Source organism: Callorhinus ursinus, unplaced genomic scaffold (assembly GCF_003265705.2).
Source record: "Callorhinus ursinus isolate GAN/ISIS: 27379988/994484 unplaced genomic scaffold, GSC_fseal_2.0 scaffold62, whole genome shotgun sequence".
NCBI classification, from domain to species: domain Eukaryota; kingdom Metazoa; phylum Chordata; class Mammalia; order Carnivora; family Otariidae; genus Callorhinus; species Callorhinus ursinus.
The window spans coordinates 5,844,480-5,855,491 of NW_027397124.1; the positions used below are offsets into that span (position 1 = coordinate 5,844,480).

Consider the following 11,012-nt stretch of genomic DNA (forward strand, 5'->3'; position numbering starts at 1 on the left):
TGCTGACAGGGTAAAAACGACCCCAGAAAAAATCTACACTAAAGAAATCAGAAGAGACCTGAAATCAGGGGAAAAGAAAGGGAAAGAAAAAAGGAAAAAAAAAGAAAAAGAAAACAAAAAAAACCAATATGATCAAATATGATCAGGATGGTGCATAGATCCGTGCTACCCAGTAGATTCTGGGCGTATTTTTGTCTGTTAGAAGAAAGTGCCTCCCAAAATTTTAAAGAAAGAAAAGTTTATATATGTACAAAAATAAGGGTAAATACAGTGAAGGTATGGAATATGACTAAATATGAAAATTATAAAAGATTTTATAAAAAGAATTGATAAGAAGTTGGTTGAGAAAAGAAGGAAGAGGATTAAAAAAAAAGGGAGAGAATGTGATCAGGCAGGAGACTAGAGTAAAGCCATACACTAGATATTTAGGGTATATTTTGGTATTAGAAGAAACTGTATCCCAATATTTTAAAGAGAGAACTATATATATATATACACACACACCCCAAAAATAAGGGTAACTACCGTGAAGGAATAGCATATGACTCTAATAATGAAAAACATAAAAGATTTTTTAAAAAGGGGATTTGATAAGATGGTTGAAAAAGGGAGAAAGAAAAATTTAAAAAAAATGTAAATAATTAACTTTGAAAGACTGAAGAATCATGGGAAAAAGCCATTGATTCTATGTGCAGTATTCCCCTAGCGCTGGAGTTCTGCCGTTCTCATTGATCGGTAAACTTGGTCTTCCCTGGCTGTTCTAGCTGATCTTCTGGGGGAGGGGCCTGTTGCCGTGGTTCCCAAATGTCTTTGGCAGAGGCAGAATTGCCCCGCCCTTGCTGGGTGGGGCTAAGTAATCTGCTCAGGTTTGCTCTGGGGAGCTTTTGTTCCCTGCAAGCTTTCCCTACAGCTTCAGAGGACAAGAGTGAAAATGGCCTCCCAATCTCTGCCCCAGAGGAGCCGAGAACTCGGGCCCTGCTCCTCAGTGCGCCCCCAGGGAAAAGCAGTCAATCACTCCCGTCTCCTTGATCTCCGGTCACACTCTGTGCCCACCCAGCCTGTGACCGAGTGTTTCCATTTCTGGCACCCGACCCAGTGTGGAGTCTCGAAACCCAGCAGATCCCTGTGGGTGCGCTCCCGCGCCACTCCTCCCGGGGGAAGAAAGGGAGGCTCCCCGGCTCTGCCGCTTGTTGGGTCCCTGCTGGAAGAGTAGTGGCCCTACTGTGCCACAGATAACGGTTTATGGCAGCCCCAAGCTGAGAGCCCGCGCCTCGGCTCCATCTCTGCAGCCGGCTTCCCCGCTCCAATGTCTGGGAGCTCTGCCGCATTGAGGCACCCCCGGTCTTTCTGTGACCCCGAGGGTCCTGAGACCATACTGACCCAGCGAGGGTTCTATCCCCCGCTTAGCCACTGGAGCGACGTCCCTCAGCCGAGCAGACTTCCTTAAAGTTCCGATTTTGTGCTCTGGGGCTCTAGCACTTGCCAGAAGCGGCGAACAGAGGCCCCCTCCCCCGCCGTCTTTCCTCCTGAATATCGCCTCGGAATCACTTCTCCGCACGTCCTACCTTCCAGTAAGGAGTCGCTTCTCTGTTCAGAGTTGTTGCTATTCCTTTCTTCGATCTCCTGTTGAGTTCTAGGTGTTCAGAATGGTTTGATCCCTATCTAGGTGAATTCCTAGGACCAGACGAAATTAGGTCTCTTACTCCTCCATCATCTTGCTCCTCCCCCCCTTATCATGTTCTTTTTTCCAAGGAGTCAGTCCTACCTTGTTCTCATGGAACCCACAGCTCTACTGGCCTATTTCCAGTTCCTCATGTCATCTGGATCCTGTGGTCTATTTTGAACAAGTTTTTATAACTTTGAACTTTCCCTAGAACTCTTCTTCCTTATTTTCCCTAGAAATTTAAACCTGGCTTTTGTGGACAGTCCCCCCCCACCCCTTTTTTTTTGCATGGCCATCTCAAGAAAAAGTATTGAAGTTTTCTAATTCTAGATACTTAAGGTACAGTGTTATATTAGTTTCAGGTGTACAGTACAATGATTGAACACTTATATACATTGCTTAGTGTTCATCAAGATCAGTCTGCTCTTAATCCCCTTTATCTGTTTCACCACTCATCCCTCTACCCATCTCCCCTCTGCTAACCATCTGTTTTGTTCTCTATGTTTTAGAGTCTGTTTTTTTGTTTTGTTTTATTTGCTTGTCCCTTTTTTTCTTTTCTTTTTTTTTAAACTCCATGCCCCGCATGGAGCCCAATGCTGGGCTTGAACTTATGACCCTGAGATGAAGACCTGAGCTGAGACCAAGAGTCAGACACTTAAATGACTGAGCCACCCAGACACCCCAGCTTGTCTCTTTTTTCTTTGTTCATTTGTTTTGTTTCTTAAATTCCACATATTAGTGAAATCATGTGGTATTTGTCTTATTCTCACTGACTTATTTCACTTAGCAATAACTTCTAGATCCATCCAATGGCAACATTTTACTTTTTATGCCTGAGTAATAGTCCATTATATATATATCTCTGTGTGTGGGTGTGTGTATAGTATATCAAATTCATCTATCAGTGGATCTAAATTTATTTTTTAATTTTTTTTAAAGATTTTATTTATTTATGAGAGAGAGCGAGCATGAGTGGGGTGGGGGCAGAGGGAGGGTAAGAAGCAGATTCCCTGCTGAGCAGGGAGCCCAACATAGGGGCTCGATCTTAGGACCTTGGGGTCATAACCTGAGCCAAGGGCAGAAGCTTAACAGACTGAGCCACCCAGGCGTCCCTCAATGGATCTAATCTTAGATTTAAAGGACAGTTGATGTGTTCCTTTGCTGTCCACTGTCAACTCGGTGATTAGTGTGCCACCTTTGTGCATCAGTTCCTTCTCCTCTCTTACACTGCCACCTCCCGTTTCTAAGTCTTGGTATTGGTTGATTTACAGGACATTGCTCCAACTTCCTCAATTATGTCAGCATCAGACCTGGAACTGTCCTCTCCACCCCACACTATGTGATTTATAATCTGCTCTTAATTCATGTTTTTGAGTTTCTGATACTGAGAACTCATTATTTTTTAACTTGCTCAGCTCTGTCAACCAGAAGCATTCCTAGATCTCAAATACTGAAAGCCCTCTCTCTTTTCCTTACTCCTCTGGTAATTTTTTTTTTTCCTCTCTTAAATTCAAATATTCATTCATTCATATACCGTCTCTTTTTCTCTCCTTCTTTTTCTCCCTCTTTCAACCTCTCTGTGTCAATAGATGGTCTTGCCATTGGATCTTAACTCCCTCAACTTTACCCCCTCACACACAATAATTTTTCTTTGTATTTATCACCCATCCTTTCCTTCATTTCTAATCATAGAGAAGGAACTGTTTTCCCTCTTTAACATGGTTAACACTATCAGAGTTCTTGTTCATTTTTCTCTTGTATTTGTCACTCTCCCTCTCCATGTCTTTCTTCTACTAGCATTAAAAATGAAAACAAAACAAAACAACAAAATAGTAACAACAGCAAAAATCCTTGTTAAAGATTCACCTTCACTTTCAAACTATGCCAGCCTTCTTAGAAGAGTAAAATTTACTAGTTAATTTCACTTCTCCTTTCTCTTCAGTTCTTACTGGAAGTGTTTGCTTTCTTTTATTGCCTTCCTGAATTTTTTTTCTAAGGTCATCAGTGACTGTTAAGTTCTTAATTTTCCTTCTTCCCTAAAAAGGTGGGACAGGGCTCTCCTTCCTTTTTCTCTTCTACTTTGACTTCACTGATGGGCATCCATATTTTGTGCAAACCCCCCTTCTCAAATAAATACACATTTTAGGAGATAAGCAAACTGTTTTATTGACTTGCTGTAGCAAGAGAGACCACACAGATGATTCTGAAGTGGTGCCTCTTTTGAGGAAATGAGTTTCGGGTGTTTACTGATTATATGTTGAGCTCTGAAGTTCTAGGGTCAGATATTAGAAGTGAGGCAAGTCTTTGGATTGGTTGATTTTTTAAGGTAATATTTGATACACACAATGTATGGTTGTGATTGAAAGGAAAGGCCTGTTGGGGCCCAAGACTCTGCATTTGTAACTGTAACTGAACGGTGGTAGTTTTTCCGGTTCTCAGTCATGCATAAGTGATGGGGTGGTTATTCTGGTTGTTATTCTCAAGCACATCTTCAGAGAATTCTTAATGTTTTACTTCCATTGCAGTTGCCCTGGTTTCTAATTTTAACTATGGCAGTAGCAAAACAGGTCTCACTGCCTTGGGGATCTTTTCATAGTAACTCATACTCCAAAACCAGAGCCATCATTCCAAAGTACAAATTCAAACATATCTTCTACTGAAAACCATTGATGGCTCCTTTTATGTATAAAATAAAAGCCCATATACTGAATGCAGTATTCAGCCCCTTTTACAGTATGACCTGAACCCCAAATTCTAGTGCTTATCTGTCTGTTGGCCTATCATTCCCCTTCTTCACCTCCCTCTCTTCTCCCCTCCACTCCCCTTCTCACTTACCTCTTCTTTTCCTTCTCCCCAAGCTATACTCGTATTATGGAAGTATAGTGACTTATTTCACACTGTACATTTTGGCCTGTATGCCTAAAATAATTTTTGTTTCTTCTTAGAATGTTGTTTCCAACCCTTACCGTTATCTAATTATTACCTCTACAGGGTATGTTAGTTTCCTAGGACTGCAAAACAAAACAGTACACACTGGGTGACTTAACAGAAATTTATTTGCTGTTTTAGAAGCTAGACATCCAAGATCAAGATGTCCACAGGTTTGATTTCTTCTGAGGCTTCTCTCTTGGTTTGCAGATGATCATCTTCTTGCTGTGTTCTCACCTGGTCTTTCTACTCTGTGTGCACATCCCTGGTGCCTCTCTGTGTGTCCTAATCTCTTCTTGTAAGACACTAGTCAGATTGTATTAGGGCCCACTTTAACAACCTGATTTTAACTTAATTACCTTTCTAAGGGCCATATCTTCAAATAAGTCACGTTCTGAGGTACTAGAGATTAGGGAGTTACTACATGAACTTCAGGGGGCTACAGTTCAGTCCATAACACAGCCTTTCCACATTTTTCCTGTAGTAATTAACCCTCTCCACAATCCCATACACCTCATACCACGTGTACGCTTATTACCTGCCTTGATATGGAGTTGTTCATGTTTGTCTCCTTGTGTGGTGTGTGGGTTTCTTGAGGACAGAAACTGTCTCTTATGCAACTTATCTTTCCCTGCTCTCCATGATGTTAGAACCAAAGAGGGCTTGATTATTGGCTAAATTAAAGAATTCAGTATGAATCAGGCTTGAATATCTAATAATGTATTTTTCAGAATTTTGAGGAGATTGACATAAAAATATATGAAGGGAATGTATTATATTTCCTATTTTAGAAGTTTTTGGGCATAGCTTGAGATTTTTATCTTACGTTCTTAAATTATACATAGTGTAAGTAATGTCAGTTTTATAGGAGCTCATATAACTCTCTTATGGTCTTTAAGGTGTAATCATATAATTGGCTTCTATAAGCTACCTATCAATTCTTTCAGTTTCATTACTTCCATTACATTTTTTTTCAGATAAAGATGAATGCTGTGTTTCATCCAATACTGAAAATTTGAAGTTTAGAAGACGTTTGCTAAGTCAAATCACTTCAAGTAAGTCTGCTCATATCCATTTTAATGCCAGCTTAAGATTGATTTAACATGTAAAGAATTAAGTCCAGTACCTCCAACACTTTCTCAACTCTCAAATTTCTCAGAATATCTTAGAGTCACCCTAAATATTGCATCATTGGTCTTGGAAAATAGTAGAAAGATGATTTCTTAGTAAATTTCATACGCTTATTAAAAATGTAATGTTTAAACTCTTGGTATTATTTTTAAAATGCGATTAACACCTCAGAATCCTCCTTTATTTTGCATTAAGTCTAGTCATCAGGTCCTGACTGTATGCCAAACTTAATATTTTTAAAGGTGGTTTTTCCATTATAGCTAATACAATGTTTTTCAGATTTTTAAGGCTTTGTATGGCTTTTCTAAATGATTTATATGTTTGTGATTATTGGAGGGAGATATTTAGTAATGAACTAGTACTTGAACCTTAAATGTTTATTTATTCAAAAACTTAGCTTTGAAAGATCATCTTAACCAACTTCAACTAATTATCTCTTCTGTCTTCTGTCTTCATTCACTCTTCCTCTATCCTGTATTCCACTGCTGGATAGATCAGCATATAGAACTCCAATACTTTTAAAACACTTTAATGGCTCCCCACTCACCATTGGATAAAGTCCATGTTCCATTGCCTGGTATTCAAAGCCCTCTACCCAGCTCCTAAAAATATCCATCACCTTAGCCAACTGGACTCTTTCCTCTTCTCTGAACTCTCATCATTTTTCATGCTCCCATGGCTTGATGTGTACTGTATTTCTTGATGTTTTTTTCTATGATGTTCTCTCCTTCGCCCTCACTGTGTCCTCTGCTTGTTGAAATCTTGTGCAAACCCTGAAGGCTCAGCCAGGTGCAAGCTCATCCGTGGAGCTTTCCCTGATTGCTCCGGTTGAACCACTAGCTTTCTCTGCTGACTTCATCCAGTATTTTGTTTTTATCATTATCATAGCACATTTTACCAGGCAGCTTTATTATTTGTGTTTACTTATCTCCCATCTTAGGTTGTAAGGACTAAAGAATCAAACTTCTTGTCTGAGTAGTTTTTGTCTCTCCCAGCATTCAGCATAGCCCCAGTAGTGCTCAGTAAATACTTGCTTAATAAATTAATAATGTGCCTGGATTTTTTTTTTCATTGTCCTCTCTGTCTTTCATCCTTATAGTCAGTTACATATGGTCCATGTTCATGGCAACTCTTCATTCCTGTTATGCACTCATGGCAAGCCTCCACACTGCCATCTTATCCTAGGAAAATACTAACCATAGTGTAATTAACAAGATACAGTCAGTTCTGAATCTACGAAGTAAACTGGATTCCAAAAGTTCATATCTAATTCTGTTGTTTGGAATGCAGAAAACATTTTCCTAAAAAAACAATGTTATAAATAGTGGTTTGGTTCTCAGTGAGTCCTCCCAAGACTATTTAACTCATAAGTACCAGTGCTACTTGAACTACAGGAAATCATCATGCATGACACTGTTTTGTAGAGAAAATCTAGCTCTGAGAGTGGAATTACATCTCCCGTGCCCTAGGAGCAGAAGAGTACCTTTCTGGGCAGCTTGAGCAATAGGAAAGCCTGAGCTGGAGCTCTGGCACTGCTGGGCATATTGGATGCTCTCCCGCTAGTAGTTTTTGGTTTTCAGTATTTGCATAAGAGACGTTTACCTTAGGTTATTGATACTCTCATGTCTTCTAAATTGAGGGTAAGGGAACACTTGCTCTTCTGGTCCTCCTTGCAGTAGATGAGGATAGTAATCAGCTATCCTGATTCTGTCTTGAGTCTTCAACTGTTTTATCATGTGGGTGGGTCATTTTAAGTCAGGTATTGACAGATTAGAACTGTTTTACTACTGCTTCCTTTCTGTTCTGTGAACTTACAGGAATTGAATACATAAATATGAAAAATACTTCTGTCTGTAGGAGAAACACATTTATTAGGCATCAACCAACCCTATGTTTGACATTATATCAGGTTTTGTGGACAAGTGATTATCATTTCTACATGGGCATAGTGATGCTGCCCATGAAAAACTCATCAGTGTGTGCATAAACAACGCTGAAGGTTGATAACTTATGTTGTCAGGCTATAAGAATACACATCATAAATTTTAGAGACTTTAATTTGTTTAGTCATCATAAGCTTTGAGCACATGAGTGAATGTCTGCTTTATGTTTAATGCTTTCATAGGTGCAAGGGGCTAGGGAATGAGAACCAAAGATATGAAAAGTTTACTTTCCCTCCAGGAGCCAGGAATACAGGGAGTGAAGTATGAAGAAACACTCACAGTGCAAACAATATGTTATTAATTGCCATAAAGTACTTCATGAAGGTAACAAATGCTCTTGGGGTTATCAGAATGGCAATATTACTATGATTCACAATGGTTGTAAAGATGGTGGTGGGATTTCAGTTAGTCTTAGAGGAATGGTAAAGATTTAAATTTAAATAAGGAGCAAGGAGAGGAAATGACATTCCAGGTTGGATTAACAGCATGAAAGGAGAACTAGAGATACAAACAAGTCAGCATTACTGGCTGGAACAGAAGGTTTGTTCATGTTGGGTGAAATAATAGGTGGGAAAATTACACCAGTGGTTCAATGCTGGCAGTGAATAAAAGTCATCTAGAGAAATTTTTAAAAATACAAGTCCCTAGATCTTACCCCAGAACTAAGAAATAGAATTTCTGGGGCACAAGGTGTAAACCTGTTTATCTTTCAAAGCTCCCCTAGTGGTTGAGAACCACTGAATTAGAAGGATGGGTCAAATTTAGGAGAGCCCTGAATGCCTTGCTGAGGATTGGGCCTGTGTATCTCAAGCAGTGGGAAGCCTTCAGAGGTTTCTGAGCTGGGTGACATGATGGAATTCATGTTTGCCAAGATAAATGATTCACCAACTGCATGTGAATGGAAGAGAAATAAGAAACAGCTTGAATTAGAGCAGTGGTGGCGGGAAAACAGAGAAGGTCACATTTTTAAGGTTACTTAGATGAGTGGGAGTTGGTGATGTCAGCCTTGACCTCAGCATGATTTGTTTTATAAACTGATTATACAACTTCACCCTCATTAATTTGATCTCTTCTCTCTTACAACCTGGCAACTTAAACAGTAATTTTAGCCAGTTTGCATTTAATGGAAGGAGACCATTGTCTACTCATGTACACATCTAACTCATAATAGTAAGTGAAGTTATGTGTATGAGGAATATGACCTTTAACATAATCATTATAAAGCATTTAATAACCACCCACATATGCAATAATACAACCCCAGTTCTGCAGGATTGTGCCAAGAGCTGGAGTCACAAATATAAGACAGCTATTGGCATAATTCCCTAGCATTAAGTTGAAATTTGAAGAAATATTCTAAATCACGTTATGCATTTTAGTATTTTTAGCATCAGATTTGCTAATTGCTTAATTTTTGTGGTAGTAGGTCTGTGAATACCTCCTGATGTTAGCAGCTCTGAGCGGATGCTTCTTGCCTGCCCATATCCACAATTAGTATAGCCCCTTGCCTCTTATTCAGGTCCATCCCCTCCTGGTGTCGGTCGTGCGTGCCCCTACCTTGTCCTCACTCAAGTGAGCCAGCAGACCGGAGGTATCAAAGGAGTTATCATCTAAGTTCTCTCATGGTACCGACAAGCCGCGTGATCCTGGGGACTGTCACTCCTGGCTGCGGGACACGACAGTTGTTAGGATAACCTACATTCGGAGTCTCAAACAGTGCCATGAGTTGGAAGCCTGTCATACCTCCTTGATATGTTTTGCATATTTTGTGTTTAGAAACAATGAGCCATATTTATGATATGCCAGAGAATAAGTTCAGGGCATGATGTTTTGATGTGACCTGTCCCCTTTAAGGAAAGACTCAACATCGTGGACTTTTAAAAAAAAAAAAAAAAAGCCACTCTCTTGGCTGTTCTGTGATAGCACGTACATGACAACAGCCTCTCCTTTGGTCTTCTTTGCCTGTGACAATGAATTTATTATTGTGTCATCAGTGTCTTCAGTTAGTTTTCTCTGGCTACTTAGGTTTTCACTAATCATCCAAATGTTTAACCAGAGAATGTGTGGTCTGCTTAGATCTAAGGGATCTTGTTGTCGGAGAAAGCAAGGGAAGGGAATGGACGCCAGGTGAGTGCCCACTCTACGCCACGGTGTTTGAACTCCCCTTTCCGAGTGAGAAGCTTCTGATTTACAGAGGCTGGAACGGTTTATCTAACATCAGAAGTTAAGGGCAGTTTTGATCGCAGGTCTAGACCTGGTCTTCCGAATCTGCCTGCCTTATTCGTGAGAAAGGTCACTGAACTCAGCATCAAGGGGGTGTGTGTGCAAGCTTCTACCTCCATCACTAACAACACTAAACAAATTACTTAAGGCTCGCAGCTTCAGTTTCTTCGTCTGCCACAGGGGGATAAAACCGGCTTTACTGAGCATTTGAGGTTTTTGAGAAACATAAGTTAGTGACTTTCGGTATGACTTTATAGGTTTGGAAGGGAAGATTGAGATATTTTTAATTCAGGCAAAAAATAAAAAACCCAAACCATTAAATGAGATGAACTTGGACGGATTTTGTGGCATTTCACTTTTTGACATGCTTTACGGACTTCCCAAAATAATGTTTGTCGATTTTGCAGGTCCCAAACACCACAGTGTGCCAGACTGCATCACTGAATGTAATATCTCAATGATACAGAGAGAGTCCTGGCAACCTGTCAAGTATTTCCTTTCTCTTACCAGCCACAATCAGTAGTTTCTGTACCACATCAAATAGGTCTGAGCTCTGGTAGATACTGAAGACATGTTCATAGCCAAGGAGGACTCAGAAGATTCTCAGGCTACCACATAGTAATAGACATACTGGACTAGAGTGGATGTTCTAATTACAGAACAGTTCTTTATATATTTTGGAAGTGTTTTTTTTGTTTTGTTTTGTTTTAACAAGCCTGAGTAATAAAGTCACATTTTATAAAACTGATTTCACAGAACTTCTTTTCAAAAGTGTTTCCAGATTTCTGGACAACTTTCATAGGTTATAGGATGGTGAATACTGAAAGGCAGCTATGAGCTACGACAACCCACTTAACTCTTCTTTCACGTATACATGTAAGAGATAAGAAATTTAGGGAGCTCATTAAGGTGTAAGTATAGTGCTATGAATGAAATGGCCGGGAGCCTGAGAAGTACCAAGGTCATGTCCTAGACTTGCCCAAAACCTGTACTCAGTAAAGCTCTAGGTCTCTTATACATCAGAATAACAGACCAAAAAAAAAGAGAGAGAGAGAAAGAAAGAGAGAGAAAGAAAGAAAGAAAGAAAGAAAGAAAGAAAGAAAGAAAGAAAGAAAGAAAGAAAG

General features: G+C 39.8%; 1 protein-coding gene across 10 annotated transcripts in view; it reads left to right on the forward strand.

Annotated features, from left to right (window-relative positions):
* Positions 1–11,012, forward strand: part of ZNF438 (zinc finger protein 438) — a 179,011-nt gene that overhangs the window by 82,492 nt on the left and 85,507 nt on the right. For all 10 annotated transcript variants that reach the window (XM_073885445.1, XM_025885835.2, XM_073885441.1 and 7 more), the window contains one exon: positions 5,569–5,646. The gene's annotated coding sequence lies outside the window, so the exon portion shown is untranslated. The remainder of the gene's footprint in view (positions 1–5,568; positions 5,647–11,012) is intronic.